Source organism: Mirounga leonina, unplaced genomic scaffold (genome assembly GCF_011800145.1).
Source record: "Mirounga leonina isolate KUSES-001 unplaced genomic scaffold, KU_Mleo_1.0 Mir_151, whole genome shotgun sequence".
NCBI lineage: Eukaryota > Metazoa > Chordata > Mammalia > Carnivora > Phocidae > Mirounga > Mirounga leonina.
The window spans coordinates 89,419,979-89,437,954 of record NW_023270377.1 but is presented as its reverse complement, the minus strand read 5'-3'; the positions used below and the strand labels follow the sequence as shown (position 1 = coordinate 89,437,954).

Genomic DNA, 17,976 nt, shown 5'->3' with positions numbered 1-17,976 from the left:
TAATATATCAGGGTGTTTTTATAAGAAGAAATATAAAATGAGTATTCAAGTTCTATAAGTTCAGACGCCAAAGGAAAGAGACAGGTAGTATAAATGAACGAAGCAGACTAAGTGTTAGGTAAAGGGGGGAGGTGAGGGATGTGGCAATTGACCACAGATCTAGTTTTTAACTCTTACCTTATGAAATAATGTTAAGAAAGTTGAAGTGATGATGTACCGCAGCATCAAAAGCAAGGTATTGTAAGTCAACTCATTCCTTGGCTCAGGTAACAAACAGTTCTTTTCAGACTTTTTTCTCTCCCACAGGCTAAAGTATCATTAAGAAGGCATCATTAAGAAAACAAATTTAGTTTTAGACAGCCTTGGGTTTGAATTCATGATCCACACCTACTAACTGCATGACTTTAAGCAGGTTTCTCTATGTTTCTGAACCTTTGTTTTTTATTAGCAAAATGGAGATAATAATGTTGTCGATTTCATCATAAACAAAATTAAAGTATTATCTGCTATTAGTTTAAACATTCTTTCTCTCACTTTGGCATAAGCTACAATATTATTGCATGTCTTCCACATGCCAAGCCCTATGTGAGGCACATGACTCTCATTATCTCATTTTATTAAATCCACCTCATTAGCTAGACAAGAAACTAAGGCTGAGATAGGTTAAAAACCATGTGATGAAAGCAAAAATAGGGACCACTGGCTCTGCCTGGGACTTACTTGCCAGGCTTCCTCAAAGCATAAGCCAACAGCATAATGATTTCATTGACTTCGGATGTATCTATACATTTGTAAAAGACAGACACATTTGAAGGGAACTCCACTTTGCAACCATTTCAGCTTCTTCCACTCGTCCATAACCTATAAGTCTGATATGCTCATAAAAAGCTGGAGGCCAAGCTTTTCTGAGAACTTGTCTTTGGCCAACTCTAACCCTACTGTCAAAAATGTGCCTCCTCCACTAGACTCTGAGCTCTGTCCCTAGGGCCTGGCAGGGTGCCTGGCACATAGTAGGAAGAGATCATTTTATGAGCACAACTTGAACAGTTTTCCTCACATCAAATTCAGGAACCAGAATCTTTAGATAAAGAACAAGTACTCCCTTCTAAATCCCATGGTGTATATTGCTGTAATCGTTACAATATCTTTAGTAGCTCAAGGAACCACTTGAGTGGTCTCAGTTGGCCTCATGACCAAAAATGTATCTCTCTTGGTATAATATTGAGTCACTTATGTTTAAAATGATGCCACTTGCCCTCACTGAGTTGCTGTTGTTTCTTTGTCTATAAAATAAGGGTACAGACCAGGAGCTTTGTAAGATCCTTTACAGCTTTTGGTTTTCTATAATTCAAACAGTACTCACTGGTTCCTCTCCCAGTTCCAATAACTTTGAGGTAACCTGGCACTTTTCTGAGGTCAGGTTCCTATAGAGCAGTGTGGCTCTCAGGACCAGCAGTGTCAGCAATGACAAGTTCACTAAGCTTGAGAACCACCCCTGTTGAAAGGGAGAATGCCATCCCTCTCTGTCTCGCCCAAGTCTTTCCTTGAACATCAACCCTCGCTCCAACTCCATTGCAGCTGCCTGCTGACTCCTTCTGCATTCTGCAGAGAGGAGGGTGCCTGGAGAGTTCTTTAAATTCCACTCACCCTGCCCTATGACCCAACGTGACATCTTTGTTGGCCTCATTAATGAATTAGGAGGATTCTTGAAACAATGGCATCTTTCTAAAACTGAGCATCAGTCTATAAGCAAAGGCTATTGAATGGTTTCCACCTGGTGGAGGGGTGAAGGTGTTTGGGGTGTGTATGTGGCTGGGGAGGATCAGATGAAGAAAAGCTTCTGCGTGAGCATCTTATTAATGAAGGAGCTTTACTTTTGAATTTTGATGTAGTTTCTAAGTTAGTTTCTGTGAAAGGTGGTCATTTCACTTGTGTCCCATATTTGGAGCATACTTACTGTGGTGTATTGTGAATTATTTTTAAAATAATTGCTGTCCTAAAAATAAAATAAAATAAAAATAAAATAACTGCTGTCCTTATCTCATAAACAACATAATTATCCTGCATTGGGTTTTCATAAAAGTATTTGTTAATATATTAAATTCTTGGGCCCTATGTTCGCATGACAGTGGACAAGAGCCTCGGTATATCAACTTGTCTTGGCCTCTCTTTCTGTGAGAAACTCTGGGAAGGTACTCAAGCGTCTAGATGAGCAGATCGGAGGATACAACATTAGGACCCAAATGGATACAATGCAACTTATGTAATAAATTCGTCTTAAAACTGAATTCCCTCAGGAATTTAAGGTACTCCCGAATTTCATGTCTTATTCTCATTCATAAGTCAACACACATGTATCAAGTGCTTACTCTGTGCCAGACACCATACTAATACTGAGGAAACAAAGATGAAAAAGATAGCCCGGATCTCAAAGTGCTCACAGCCTACCAAGGGGAGAGACTTAATAAATACCGTAAGAGAAGTATGTACATGATACAGAAATTCATGTTAACTGGGGAGAAGAGAAAGTGTTCTGGGAAAGACACCCTAGATAATGATTAGGAATATGCCCCACTACTTTACAGCAAAGAACAACTGGGGCAGAGTCCAGAGTATCTGAACAAAGAGGGCGATTGTAAAGAGCCAGAGCAGCTAGCTGGGTGTTGGGGCAGGCAAATACTTAAATCTCTGAACCTCTCACTCCCTCCAACATGCAGTCTATATTTGTTGAGAGTTTTATGGCTAAGAAAAGCCAGGGTACTGAAAACAGGGACTGTTGCTTTCCTCCCTCCAGGTCAGCCCGGGGCACCCAGAAGCTGGCAACTTGGCTCCTCAACAGCTGGGCCTCGCAGCTCCAGGGAACCATGAGGCTCTGCATTCTCCTCCCTAGACAGTGTAGACAGATTAAAAAAAAAAAAAAAAAAAGATAAAAGAAAGCCCTGCGTTAGTGCAAACAGATCCATATATCAGCAGAGAGTTATCAAGGTTAATGAGAAAAATTATCTCATCAGAACAACCCCCCCTGGTTGGAGGCCCGCGGGCTGGAGCTGCCCCCTCTCTAACCTGCCAGCGCTGGGCCTCCAGTACAATGTGATCCATCAAAGTCACTTCCTCTGCTTTCCCACTTCACAGGGGGCGCGTGGCTTCCCTCCCACCACTGGGGAGGAAATCAGTGGGAGGGAGGGTCCCCACAGGTGGGCACGGGTCATAAGGGGGATGCCAAGTGTGCCAGAAGTGGAAAAGGGAGAAGGGGACTGCGCCCCAACCCTCCTTCAGGGAGCCCAGAACCAAGGATAGACAAGCAGATGCCAGGGTAGGGAGGGAAACATGCACCCTCCACACACACACACACACACACACACACACACACACACACACACACGGGCATGCTCTGTGTCCTGCTATCATTTGTTTTCAATCTCTCGTCCTTTATCAGAAATAACAACTGTTTAGCCAGACCCATTTTCATAAACGCTGTCCTTATGGTTCCTTTTGGCAGAAGCGTGGAATCTCTGCTGCCAATCCTGTGGGTAGAGAATTTATTGTTTCCTTTTTGTTTCAGTTATTATGGTGGTGTTGGTGTAGTTTTGCTTTGTTCCGGAGAAGGCAGGAGTCCGCAGAGAAGTGGCCAGGAAACAACTTTTGCAGGTGGGCTGTCCAACGTGTAATGGCAGTTTGCCTGGCCGCTGCACTCACTTCCCCCTTCCAGGGCCCAGTTCTCGTCCTTCCTTAGGTGAACGGCAAACCTACTACCAGCAGGGGGCGCTACTCTTGCATCGTCCCCTCTTCCGCTGGCCACGCCTCTCTATTCTTCGTGCTCTTTTCTCAAGCCCCAGCTTGGGAAGCTTTCAGCCTTCAATGATCTTCCCTCTCCTTGGGCATTCTGCCTAAAGTTCCAGTAACTTTAGTACTCCGCTGTAAAACAAGGTTTAGCTAGTAATTTATGTCGACTTGTAGTCTCACTAGATTTCAAGGATGTCAGTCTTGACTTCTCCAGCCAGCTCGGAAGCGACTGCAGGGCATGATCAGTGTTTTAACGCAGTCTGACATGCTCCCTCAGCATCTGGCAAAATGCGGGTAGCTGGGTTGTGATTGTCATCTTAAGCCATGACCAATAGATTTTATATTCATTGTATTCCTTTCTTTGACAGAAGCTTCGTTTGAGAAACTACCTATTTTTCTAGATGTTCTCTATTCATGCATTACTAAGAACTTTTGAAGATGATCCAGGCTTACACATTTTTCTGCAAGAATAGAACCTTCTTTGAAATAATTGTCAATATTCTTCAGTGGTGAAGCCCTTGGGAGTAGGGCAGCAGAGGGGAAGTCTAGTACCTGGGCTGATCCTGTTTGATGACAAACATGTCTTCCTCACATTAGGAAGGCAGAAACAGTTTCCAGGAATCTCACTGAAGTTAACTCCAAAAAATTCCTATACAAATTGGTTGCCCAATATGATCAAAATATAGTATAATTTGTCCATTCATCAGATACTCACTGATTTCCTAATAGCTCTGTTCTGGACTCTGGGTGAGGCACAGGAGCTATAACGTTGAACAAGACAATTACTGGACTTACACTCTAGAATTACAAATGGTGGTCAACACCAAGGAAGAAATGGAGAGTTGTGATGACAAAGGAGGAGCTGGAGTGGGGACAGGGACCTGTGAGCTAGAGGCAGTGGGAGAGGTTTAGTGAAAACTAATTTAGATAGAGTAGCCAGAGAAGGTGAGGACATAGAGTGTAAGACCTAAAGGGGGACAGGGAGGCAGGCTTCAGAGAGCAGGGCAAGAGGTAATTTGTCAAATGCAACAGTTGGTTTTGTTCAGCTCTCAGTCACAATTATAATAGCTAACTAGTATTCATTGTTCATCTGTAAAATGCCATCTTACAACATTGCTCCAGGTAAGCTTATTGCAAAGGAGGAAACTGAGAGTCAGAGAGGTAAAGAGAAGGGGTAGAGATCCAACTTCGGTCTAATGGACTTCAGAGTGTGTACCTCTTCCTCCTTAGCTAATTGTACATAAGAAAATGAGCATGGCTCAAAGCCACCTAACTCCAGGATCTGAAATACTGTTCAAAGAGTATGTCCTACTGATGGCGTCTGTAAATCAAATTTTAAGTAAATCACAACTGTTTTAGTTGCAAAAATCAAAGATATGCCATAAAGTATATTTAGGAGTAGGGAAGAGTCAAACAAACAAATTAACCAAAAAGATCAAGAATGGCTGTCTTGAAGGGTCCTGCTATATATTATGTATTAACATTCACTGGTCTTTGCCTGGATAGACAACAGACAACTATTATTGACTCTAATTTCCCCTTCCTCATTCCACAGACATTTTGGAGCACCTGTTATATGCCAGACACCATGGTCGTAGCTCCAAATACAGATAAATACCATGCTGTTGTTCTAGAATTTATATACAATACTTTGGGGAACAAAGAAAAGAGACAATTATAATATAGAAAGGGAACTGCTGTGATAGAGGTCACAAAGGGGCATTGAACACAGAATGGGAGTTAATCACACGAAGGCTATAGTCCAAAAAAGATAGCAGGGAACATTATGGGGACTTTTAAGTAGCTGTTGTTGGAGGGTATGAGGGTAAACACAATAGGTGAAGTTGAAATCTATCCAGAGACCAGATTATGAAGAGCTTCTATATTGTGGTAAAAAGTTTGGGGTCTATGGGAAGCCACTGTGTGTGAAAATATAAGCAGAGGAATGATACTGTTCTCTCAGCTGTATGGAGAATGAATTAGAGTGAGGTGAGACTAGAGGCAGGGTGGGATGGAGTGGCTGCTGTGTTCCAGGCACTGTCCTAGCCACTGAAGGTCTGACTGTGAACAAGGAGCAAACAGGCTAGTGAGAGAGAGTTTCACTGGCAGATTTTATTTGATTTTCATGACCAGCACCCTCAAATGGGCTCTTTGTGTTGTCTAGCAATCGTGCTTTATGTCCACTCATCCCTCTTCTCCCCTGGATACTATTTTATTACTTCTCTTCCCTCATATTGCCACTCCATTCCCTCCTACTTGGATGTTGACTTTGCTTTCAACTTCACTGAGAAAATGGAAGCACCCAAAAGAGAACCTCTGGAGACTTTCAATGCCGCATTTACCTACCCTCAGGGTCTGCACATCCTGAAAGCCCTGCCTGACCCAAGAGATGAACTTGCTGTGCTCCCACCTAAAGCTAGTCCCTTCCATTCCTAGATCCATTCACTCTCACTTACTCAAAGCAGTTCTCAACTTTCCTCTCCCAAGACATTTTTCTTCACCTGTGGATCATTCCCAACAGCATACAAATATGCTGATACTCTTCCCATCTTAGAAGCCTCCTCTTGATCCACTTTCCCCACCAACTACTGCCATGTTTCTCTACTCCTTGCTGTAGCAAATTTCAGAAAAGTTGTCAGTATTCACTGCCCCATTTCCTCTCTTCTCAGTTTCTTTTGGTAAACCTACTTCAACTGAGCTTTAAGTCCCACCATTCCACAGAAATGCGTTTGCTGAATTTGATGGTCAGTTCTCAGTGCTCATCTTAAGTGACCTATTGGTAATGATACAGTTACATAAATCCTCTTCTTATATATCATTTCTGATCTTGCTTCCAGGATACACATCTTCTTGGTTTTCTCTCTACCTCACTGGTCATTGCTTTTTGGTCTGTTTCCCTTGATTCCACCTCTTCTCACTAACACTTTATGTTAGAGTGCCCTGGGATACTGTCCTTCATCCTCTTGTCTTCTTTCTCTATACTCATATCATCTACATGCTGATGCCTCACTGATATATATAAATCTTGGCACATTCCTCCACATTGCAGCCTCACATATGTAACTACCTTCTCAAGACCTCCACTAGGACATCTAGTAGACACTTCAAACTTAACATGTCTGAAGTTGAACTCTTGGTCTTACCCCACAATGCCTAATTTCATCAATAGCCTTCCCCACCTCAGGCAACAGCATCTCCATTTGTCTAGTTGCTCAGGCCAAAAATCTTGGGGACCAAGTGGTGAGCCACTTGGGGACCAGTGACTAGGACAGTGCCTGGCACACCCCACATCCAATCCATAAGCAAATCCTATAGCTCTACTCTCATGATATGGCTAGAATCCTATACTTCCAACCACCTTCACTGCTACCATTATCTTCTATTTCAAAAACCTCCAAGGTGCACCTGGGGGACCAGTCAATGAAGCATCCCACTCTTGATTTCAGTTCAGGTCATGATCTCATGGTCTTGGGATTGAGCCCTGCATCAAGCCCTGTGTCGGGCTCTGTGCTCAGTGTGGGGTCTTCTTCAGATTCTCTCTCTCTCTCTCTCAAATAAATAAATAAATAAAATCTTAAAAATAAACACAACCCCCTAACATGTCTCTCTGCTTTTACTCTTACCCTCAAAAAATCTGTATTCAGCACCAGAACAATTCTTTTAAAACTTAACCATGTTTTGCAAAAACCCTGAGTAACAGCCAAAGTACCTAAAGTACCTAAAGGTACTACTTAACTTGTCCTGTCCATCACATTTCTGTCCTCACCTACTTTCTCTCTTTTAGTAACTGTGCTTCAGCCATTCTGACCTCCTTCCTAGTCAGTCCTCAAATTCTCCAGACATACTTCCTCTTAAGTATTTTTGTATTGATTGTTTCATCTTCTGAGAATCTTTTTCCTCTAAATATCTCCATGTATTCCTCTAGGTACACCTACACCTTCACCTCATTTAAGTCTTTACCCAAGTGAAACATTTTTATAAGACCTTCCTTGAGCTCCCTATTTTAAATTGCAATCCCTTACCCACCAGCACTCTTGATCTACCCTTACTCTGTTTTATTCTATAGCACTTACCATCTTTTATCATATAATAATGTACTTATTTATTATATTTTATGTTTATACTGCTCTCTGTCAGCTAGAATATAGGCTTCTCAAGAGCAGATATTTCTACATTTTATTCCCTTATGTATAACATGTACCTAGAACAGAACCTGTCATATAATAGGTATTTAATGACTCTTTGCTATGTGAATGAATGATGATAAATGTTAAGAAGGAACTAAAGGATGTGGAGTTAAAATGGGACAATGTCAATGGAGAGAAGAGGAGACGCAAGAGATTAAGAAGGTCAAATTAAAAGATCTTTTTGATTGAATTCAGGGATAGAAGAAAAGTGTAAACAATGATTCCCAGATTTTAGGCTTTAGAATCTGTATGGAGGATGGTGCCATTTAATGAGATAAGAAATGGGAATTTAATTTGGTAACTGGATATGGGATGCTAATGTAGGAAGGACTATTTGTTAAGATTTATTTTTATTGAGATATAATTCACACATAATAAAATTGTCTCTTTTATGGTTCAATACTCACAAATCAGTGTGATACATCACATCAATCAGAGAAAAAATAAAAATCATGTGATCATTTCAATAGATGCAGAATAAGCATTTGACAAAGTACAACATCCATTCATGATAAAAACTCTCAACAAAGTAGGTTTAGAGGGAACATATTTCAACATAATAAGGATCATATATATTAAAATCCCATAGCTAACATCATACTCAATGGTAAAAATCTGAGAGTTTCTCCCCTAAGGTCAGGAACAAGATGAGGATGTCCACTCTCACCACTTTTATTCAATATAGTACTGGAAGTGGTAGCTACAGCAATCAGATAAGAGAAAGGACTAAAAGCATCCAAATTTGTAGATAACATGATACTCTAAATAGAAAACCTTAAAGACTCCACAAAAAAGCTAATAGAACTAATAAATGAATTCAGTAAGGTCACGGGATATAAAATCAATGCACAGAAATCCATTACATTTCTGTATACTAATAATGAAAGAGAAATTAAGAAAACAATCTAATTTACAATTGTACCACATATAATAAAATATCTAGGAATAAACTTAACCAAAGAGGTGAAAGACCTATAATCTGAAAACTATAAAACATTGATGAAAGAAATTGAAGAAGAAACAAAGAAATGGAAAGACATTCCATGCTCATGGATTAGAAGAACAAATATTGTTAAAATGTCTATACTACCCAAAGTAATCTATATATTTAATGCAATCCCTACCAAAATACCAACAACATTTTTCAAAGAACTAGAAAAGGCTATCCTAAAATTTGTATGCAACCACAGAAGACACCAAATAGCCAAAGCAATCTTGAAAAAGAAAAACAAAACTGGAGGTGTCACAATTCTAGTCTTCAAATTATATTACAAAGTTGTAGTAGTCAAAATAGTATGGTACTGGCACAAAAAATGACAGATAGGTCAATGGAATAGAATAGAAAGCCCAGAAATAAACCCACAACTATATGGTTAATTAATCTTTGACAAAAGAGTCAAGAATATCCAACGGGAAAAAGAGTCTTTTCAAGAAATGGTATTGGGAAAATTGGATAGCTATTTGCAAAAGAATGAAACTGCACTATGTTCTTAAACCATGCATAAAAATAAATTCAAAATGGATTAAGGACCTAAGTGTGAGACCTGAAACTATAAAAATCCTAGAAGAGAGCACAGGCAGCAATTTCCCTAATGTCGGCCATAGCAACATCTTTCTAGATATGTCTCCTAAGGCAAGGGAAACAAAAGCAAAAATAAATTATTGGGACTACATCAAAATTAAAAGCTTCTGCACAGTGAAGAAAACAACAAAACTAAGAGGCAACCTACTGAATGGGAGAAGATATTTTCAAATAACATATCTGATAAGGGGTAGTATCTCAAATACATAAAGAAGAAAAAGCAAATAATCCAATTAAAAACTGGGCAGAAGACATGAACAGATATTTCTCCAAAGAAGAAATATAGATGGGCAACAGACACAGGAAAAAATGCTCAATATCATTCATCATCAGGGAAATGCAAATCAAAACTACAATGAGATATCACCTCACATCTGTCAGAACGGCTAAAATCAAAACACAAGAAACAACAGGTGTTGGCAAGGATGTAGAGAAAAAGGAACTCTCTTGCACTGTTGGTGGGGAGGCAAACTAGTGCAGCCACTGTGAAAAATAGAACTACCCTATGATCCAGTAATTGTACTACTGGGTATTTACCCAAAGAATACAAAAACACTAAATTCAAAAGGATATTTACACACCTATGTTTATTGCAGCATTATTTACAACAGCCAAGCCAATAGCCAAGCAGCCCAAGTGTCCATCAATAGATGAATAGATAAGGTTTGGATAAATACATGTGTATGTGTATGCACATGTATTTGGGTAAATATGTGTGTGTGTGTGTGTGTATAATATGGAATCATATGGAATATGATTCTGCCATAAAAAGAATGAAATTTTTGCCATTTGCAACAACATAGATGGAGCTAGAGAGTATAATGCTAAGTGAAATAAGTCAGTCAGAGAAAGACAAATACCATATGATTTCACTCATTTGTGGAAATTAAGAAACAAAACAAATGATCAAAGGATAAAAGAGAGAGAAAGACAAACCAAGAAACAGAGTCTTATCTATAGAGACAATCTGATGGTTCCCAGAGGGGAGATGGTTGGGGGGATGGGTGAAATAGGTGAAGGGGATTAAGAGTACACTTACCATGATGAGCACTGAGTAATGTATAGAACTGTTGAATAACTATATTGTACACCTGAAACTAATATAACACTGTATGTTAACTACACTGGAATTAAAATAAAAAATAAAAGAACAATTAAAAATAAAATAAAATTGACCCTTTTAAAGTGGACAGTTCAGTCGTTTAGTATATTCACAAAGTAATTCCAGAACATTTTCATTGTCCCATAAAGAAATAAAGAAACGCCATACCTGTTACCAGTCACTCCCTTCCCCAAACTCCTGGGAAACAACAAATACACTTCTGTCTCTATGAATTTGGCTATGGACATTTAATATAAATAGAATCATATATCATGTAACTTGTGTCTGACTTCTTTCACTGAACATAATGCTTTCAAGTTTCACCTATATTGTAGCATATATCAGTACTTATTACTCTTTATGGTTGAATAATATCCCATTGTCTGGATATACCACATTTTGTTTATCCCTTCATCAGTTGATGGGCATTTGGGTTGCTTCCACTTTTTGACCATTATGAAAAATGACCCTATGAACATTTATGTACAAGTTTTATGTGAACATAAAAATGCCACCTGGGAGTTTCATTTTGGGTCATATGGTAACTTTATGTTTAATTTCTTGAGAATGTCAGTTGGTTTTAAATAAAGTAATCTTATGACTTGTTTGCTAGGGAGAGTCCTAGTCTATGCTTATTATCACAGTGAAGTTATTAATAGTGCCCCCTTTCACTCTTAAAAGAGCCCAAATCAGGACATTATATCATATGATCACCATAGTTGTAAGGTTCTGGACCTGAAAAAGGTAGCAATGATTATAGTCAGTACTTAGAAGTCATAGGAAAATTGCTACATGGAAATAGACAGTCAACAAGAGAGTCTGTAAATGTGAAGAGAAGTGTTTAATTTCAGTGTTATATTAGTTTCACGTATACAATATAAGTGATCCAAGAATTCTTTACATTAATGCTATTCCATTGAACAGGTCCCAATTCTTATTTTTTTAAAAAATCATTTTGCAGTCATGGATCATATTGCTTGTGTTCTCTTTGCTGACACTTCTTTTCCCTTGACTTTTATGTAAAACTGCTCCGTGGCTTTCCTCCTACCATTCTGGAAGATCCTTCTCAACAACTACATAGGTTCATATTCCTCCTTTAACTCTTTAAATGTCTATATGTCCCAGACTGATGAAGGTTGCTCAATGGAATAGCATTAAGGATGCTGCTAAGAGCAATTTTGGTGAAATGGTAAGTGGAGTCCCAGACAAAAGCAAGTAGAGATCTCTGGAAAGGGAGATAATCCGTGTGGGTTTCTCTGCTAAGAAGCTTGTCTGTGAAAAGGAGAGCTATTGCTTAATAGCAATATTATGTGAGGGGAGGTAAATGTTTGGGCTTTGTTGTCATTGTTAATTTTTTTTAAGATTTCATTTATTTATCTATTACTTATTTATTTAGAGAGAGATTGAGCACACTCGTGAACAGGGGGAGGGGTGGAGGGAGAGAGAGATTCTCCAGCAAACTCCACCCTGAACACAGAGCCCCATGCAGGGCTTGATCCCACCACCCTGAGGCCATGCACTGAGCTGAAATCAAGAGTCTGATGCTGAACTGACTGAGCCATCCAGGTGCCCCATTTTTAATTTTCTTTCTTTTTTTTTTTTTTTTTTTAGATGAAAGAGATTGAAGTATATATATCCAGAGAAGAAGTTGAAGATGACAGGGAGGAAAAGGAAATCATGGGAGAAGTGTGTCTGAATGCATCTAGCTGGGCTGGCAAGTAGCAGACACGAAGGCAACGGTGGGGAAAGCAGCTCGGATGACCCAGGAACCACTTCTACACTGGGGTGTGAGGTGTGGCAAGGATGGGAGGCTGTGCGGATAATTTAGTGAGTATTAAGGCCAGAGTGGATAGGGAGAAATTAAAAAAAAAAGAAAATGAGGACACTTAGGAAGGCATCTGTTTTCTGTGCCAAAGGCAGAGTGTGAGGCAGAGTGCTGAGCAGGGGTGTTGAGGGAAATGACATGGGAAAGACAAGATGCTGATGAAGAATGTTCAGCATTATTTACAGCATTAGGAGCCCAATAGAAATTGAAGATCCTGAACTGAGGGTACATGGGGCACATTCCAATAGCAGGATGAAGGAAATGCAGAAAAAGCAAGAGCTGAGCTGGTCCAGAATTGGATTTCTGCAAGGTGGGCAATTCGGATGTTAAGGGGAAAAGGAAGCAGAAAGGAGCCAGAATGGTTGAATATAGGCCCCGGTATGTGGGTTGAATAGGAAAGTATTTTTTTTGCTCCCAGTCAGTTAAACTTTAGCATATAACGAGAAGTTAAAAGGAAGCAAAAAAGCAAAACACAACAAAGGTACAACAGAGAACCTGACTTCTTTCTTACCTATCTCAAAAGGAATAAATAAAAAGCATTTTCAGATGTTTTCTTAACACTGAACTATGAACAGTTATAAAATGCCATAAATATCAATTTACGTTGCAATCTGCTCACAGGGAAGAGATGAGTTCAGCTTCAATAAAATTAAATAGACCAAACATTGAAATCTAGAGGAATTTTTTGTTCATTTATGTTGCATTGCAAGGTTTCAGATTTGTATTTACTCTTTCACAATAAATATTTTTTTTTTCATTTATGATCAGTCCAGTTGCACTCATCATTAGCCTCACAAGACGGATAAGATTGGACATTATTGTCCACTTGCCTTTTAGGGTTAAACTTTTGATTATTAATTTTAAAGTATAAACAATTTTTGATACTTTTAATTTAGATGGTGTTTCAATTTCCTGGAACTGTTCCTGAGTTCCTCATGCTGTTAAAAATAAGATAGTATGATAAAGGAAAAACTGAGATTCTAAAAATGAGCTTCACATTGATCATACCTAACTTATCTAAAATGTTAGTTAAAATAAAAGTACTATTGGCAGAAGTTAGTTCATAGTTCAGCTCCACTCCCTAACAATGAATAGAATAACTGAAGGAACAAGAGGTTTTCATATCAGTCATAATATAAATCTGCTTTATATCATGATCTTATTGTTAAAGTTGATACTATGTTCTTCTCCACCCCTCTGTCGGTATAAATCCTACATACTCTGAGCAATTGATCTGTGGTCAGTTTCAGTTATACTTCCTCTAAGTGCCTATTGGTTCACAACATTGGGAGTTCCTTGGGTGAGACTCAAAACTGTCCCCTGTGTGTGGAGGGCAGGGAGAGACCAAAGAAAGAGGCAAGTCGCTCAAATTATTAGATGCCTGTTTTAATGAGCAAAGGGAACATATATACAAGGCTTGTCTTGGGCAGCCACAAGACAAATAGATCACCATACCCACCCATCAGGATCCTTAGAATTTACATCAAGGCCTTAATGGGGTTCAGTCACATGTGCCATCCTTATGATCTGAATAATGCATTATTCTCTCAAGGCTATGTCCTTAAAGTGGTCCTTAGTATGGGAATGGTGGGTGGACCATGCCTTCCAAGTACAGGGGACAGGGTGAGGAGCTTCCCATTGATGGGGTCCAATTCATGGGTCAATGGGCAGTGGTCATGTCCTCTCAATGACCTCCTCTCAACAGTGCCTTCCTATAGGATCTATACTGATCCTATATTTTTCATGATCTGTTCCACACCATTACCTATACATCCCTGAATTATTTGACCCCTGCATTCTCCAATCTCGTAACACTCTCCCCCTTGCTCATCATGCTCTAATCTCACTGGGTATGATGGTTAATTGCAAGTGACAACTTGACTGGGCCATAGGATGCCCTGATATATGATCAAACATTATTCTGGGTATGTCTGTAAGGATGTTTCTGAATGAGATTGACACTTGTCTCTCCTGGGTCTCCAGCTGACTATCTTAGGACTTCTCAGCCTCCATAATTACCAGAGCCAATTGTATATGTTATACAGATATATGTCTGTGTGCATGTGTATGCGTGTGTGTGTGTGTGTGTTTATCTCCCATTGGTTCTGTTTCTCTGGAGAACCCTAATACACTGGGTTTTTCATTAAGCTCTTTTCTGCCTCAGGGCCCTCTTACATGTTATTCCCTTTGCCAAGAATCCCCTTTCCCCAGATCTTCCCATGGCTGCCTCCTCTTTATAATTCAAGTCTCTGCTCAAGTATTACCTCCTCCTGGCAGTCTTCCCTGACCACTCTAATAAAACCCTTCCCCGATCACTCCACAAATCCCAATTCTCCACCAAGCACTTTTTTTTTTCTCCTTAGCACTTAGTGAGGTCTGGCATTGTATTGTTTACTTGTGTATTTGCTCTTGGTCTACATATTCTTTTCCTTAGTATTACATTCCAAGATAAACAAAACCTCTTGTTGCTGTTCACCAGTCTATCTCTGTGTCTAGGGAAAAGCCCTGTACATACTAACAACTCAAAAAACATACTACCTTTTATTTAATGGTATGGGGAACTCAGGAACAATTTCAGAAAATCAACACATACTATAATTATTTTTAAGTAGCTCTTTGTACATATTACCAACCTAAGGGGAAAAAGTACAGAGCATATAATGATAAAACTTCAGCTTTGAATCCATTTTTTCATCAGACCTAAAAGGCAAGTAATGCTTCCCCATCCTACCAAATAGGGATCAAATGGGTGATGCGCTTAGAAGTGCCCTGACTACACAAACGATGGTTAAATAGGATCATATGGTGGTATAACTGTTATTAGATCTTGTTATCCCACTGTGCATCATGTTTTATTTCCATTTGACACTTTATGAGCACTTTTGCCTATTATTAAATATTCTTTGCAAGTGTAACTTAGTGAGTAATGCTTTATGTGGATGTGTACTAATTTTAAATCTTCCCCCAATTTCTGGACATTTTGAGTTATTGTATTTACATTAAACTTACCTGTGATATACCATAATAAATTGAGTATATATCTGATTATTGTTTCAGGATGGTCCTTCAGACATGGAATTAATACACAAAAGATAAGAACCATTATGGCACCCTGAACATGATGGCAGACTGTTTCCCACTAGAGGTTGTACCAGTTTTCACATTTACCATCTTCTAAGTGTTGAATGAGATTTTGTTTTTACCTTTTATACTCTTAAGTGTAAGAAATGGTTTCCTATTGCTTAATGCTTGGATTATTGGCGAAGTGGAGCATATGTTGTGTATTTATTAGACATCTGTATTCCCTTTCCTAAGAACTGCTTGCTAGGTTATTTTGACCATTTTTCTATTGGGCTTAAGGATTTTTTCATTTTATCAATTTGTATGAGGATATTATGATTGATAGCTCTTATCATTTATCATGAATGTTTCAAATATTTTCCCAATGTGTCTTTTGTCTTTAAATTTGCATATGGCAAAGAACTTTATTTTTTAAGCAGTCAAATTCATTGATAGTTCTTCTGGCTGTGATTTCCTTCATAGCTATTATGCTTAGAGTGTTCTTCCTTATACTTAGATCAGATAGTTATTGATATCCTTTTTTTTACTAGTTCTGATAGGATTTTATTATTTACTTTAATTCCTAACCCACCTGGGATTTTTTGGTACATAAACTGGGGACCTTATTTGTTCCCCATCCTCATGTCTGACCAAGCATTGTTTATTCATTTATGCTATCAGTACCCATATACTAAATGCTCCATATGCTAATATCTGTCAGTAGGGTGTTCACTTTGTTCTGGGTCTGATCTATTGGGTGAATCTTGCACCAACACCATTCTATTTCAAATTATTAAGGAATTACTACAGGGTTTGAGATCAGGCAAAGTGAGTTCCTTATTATTACTCTTCTTTTTAGAAATAACATTGGCTATCTTTTTTTTTTTTTTTTTTAGATTTTATTTATCTATTTGAGAGAGAGAGAGCAGGGGGGAGAGGCAGAGGGAGAGGGAGAAGCTGAGTGGGGAACCTGACATGAGGCTTGATCCCAGGACCCTGAGATCATGACCTGAGCTGAAGGCAGATGCTTAACTGACTGAGTCACCCAGGTGGCCCAGCATTGGTTATCTTTACTTGATTGTTCACTCAGGTGAAATTTAGACTCTTTAAGTTATAACAACTCAGACTTAACTTATAATTTTTGTTGAGATTACATTGAACTTATAAATTAACTTGGCAGAATTTTATGTTTTACAATTTCAGTCTTATGTCACAGAATGAAGACTGTATTTCTCTGTTCATGTCAAAATTTGCATCAGATTCTACAATTAAGATTTCTAGTTTTCTTTACAAGTTTTTTAAAGTTTTCATTAAGTTATAACCAAATATTATATATTTGACTACAGTTCTTATTTAGGTAATCTTGATGTTGTTATACTATTTCCAGGAAAGTAAATTTTTCTCATGTATGTTCTCCATTTATCTCATATATTAGGAGAAGAATTGAGGGGAAATGAAGTATTCAGGAAGTGAATAGAGGAGAATGTGTAAGAGAGGGGACAGAGGGTTCAAGTGAGAGCCATTTCTACACAGAGACAGACTTTATAAACTTTCATGAGGTTTGATTTGGTTCCCAGCATGCCTGATTTTTCACTTTTAGATTATCATTCCTTTGATTTAAATTATGATACACCCAAGAGGATCCATAGTAAAAACTCATACCATTATTGTCATCCTGCAGCAGATCATTAAATATTTTAGTGGATAAAGGAGCAAAGATAAGAGTTGATAATAACTGAACAATATCAGAGCAGAAATATTACAGGTATGTTGAGGAAAGGAACATTATCCCTGTGCTAATCATGGTGTAGAGGTAGTGTGGATCCAAAACCAACATGCCAGCAAAATAGTTGTCAAAAGTAGAAGCTAGGGCCCCAGTCGAAATTAGAAATATAGTAATTAGTCTCTACATGAAAAGGCTGAACAAAAGCTACAAGCATTAAAACGTGTTAAGAATCATGTCAAGATATTAAGCAATTGCAGAAGAATCCAAGACAGAGAAAGGAAGTGATAGGTGGCATCAAGATTAAGCTTCCAGTCAGAAAAAAAGAAAGTACTATACTGGAAATAACAGAGTAGTTCCAATAAAGAGAACAGTACTTTTGTTCTTGAAATCCTAGTAAACATAGTACACTTTTCTATTCACCAAATTCTGGCTTAAAGGTTAGTTTTTGGCTGCTCAAATCACTTTCTTCCTCTCACCATCCTGCATATGTTGAAAACAGACCAAATGGCTACCATGTCTATGGTCCTGGGCAGTCAGTGAATGACACTAGGAATCAATTCATAAGCACCAATAGAGGAGAGAGTGGCCAAAAATGGAGTTGGAGAGAGTGTGCCAATCATACTTCATGTAGCCTCCAAGCTTGCCAATGTTGACTGAGTGGAATGAGAGATTAGAGAGTCTGAAAATCTGCCTTATCATATTATGGTGTTC

At 38.7% G+C, this 17,976-nt stretch overlaps 1 long non-coding RNA gene across 1 annotated transcript in view; it reads right to left on the bottom strand.

Moving 5' to 3' along the window:
• Positions 1 to 2,619: 2,619 nt before the first annotated feature.
• The window catches only part of LOC118012494, a 69,678-nt gene continuing 54,321 nt past the window's right edge, over positions 2,620 to 17,976 (bottom strand). Inside the window, exon 4 of the long non-coding RNA XR_004679725.1 lies at positions 2,620 to 2,886. This is a non-coding gene — a long non-coding RNA (uncharacterized LOC118012494). The remainder of the gene's footprint in view (positions 2,887 to 17,976) is intronic.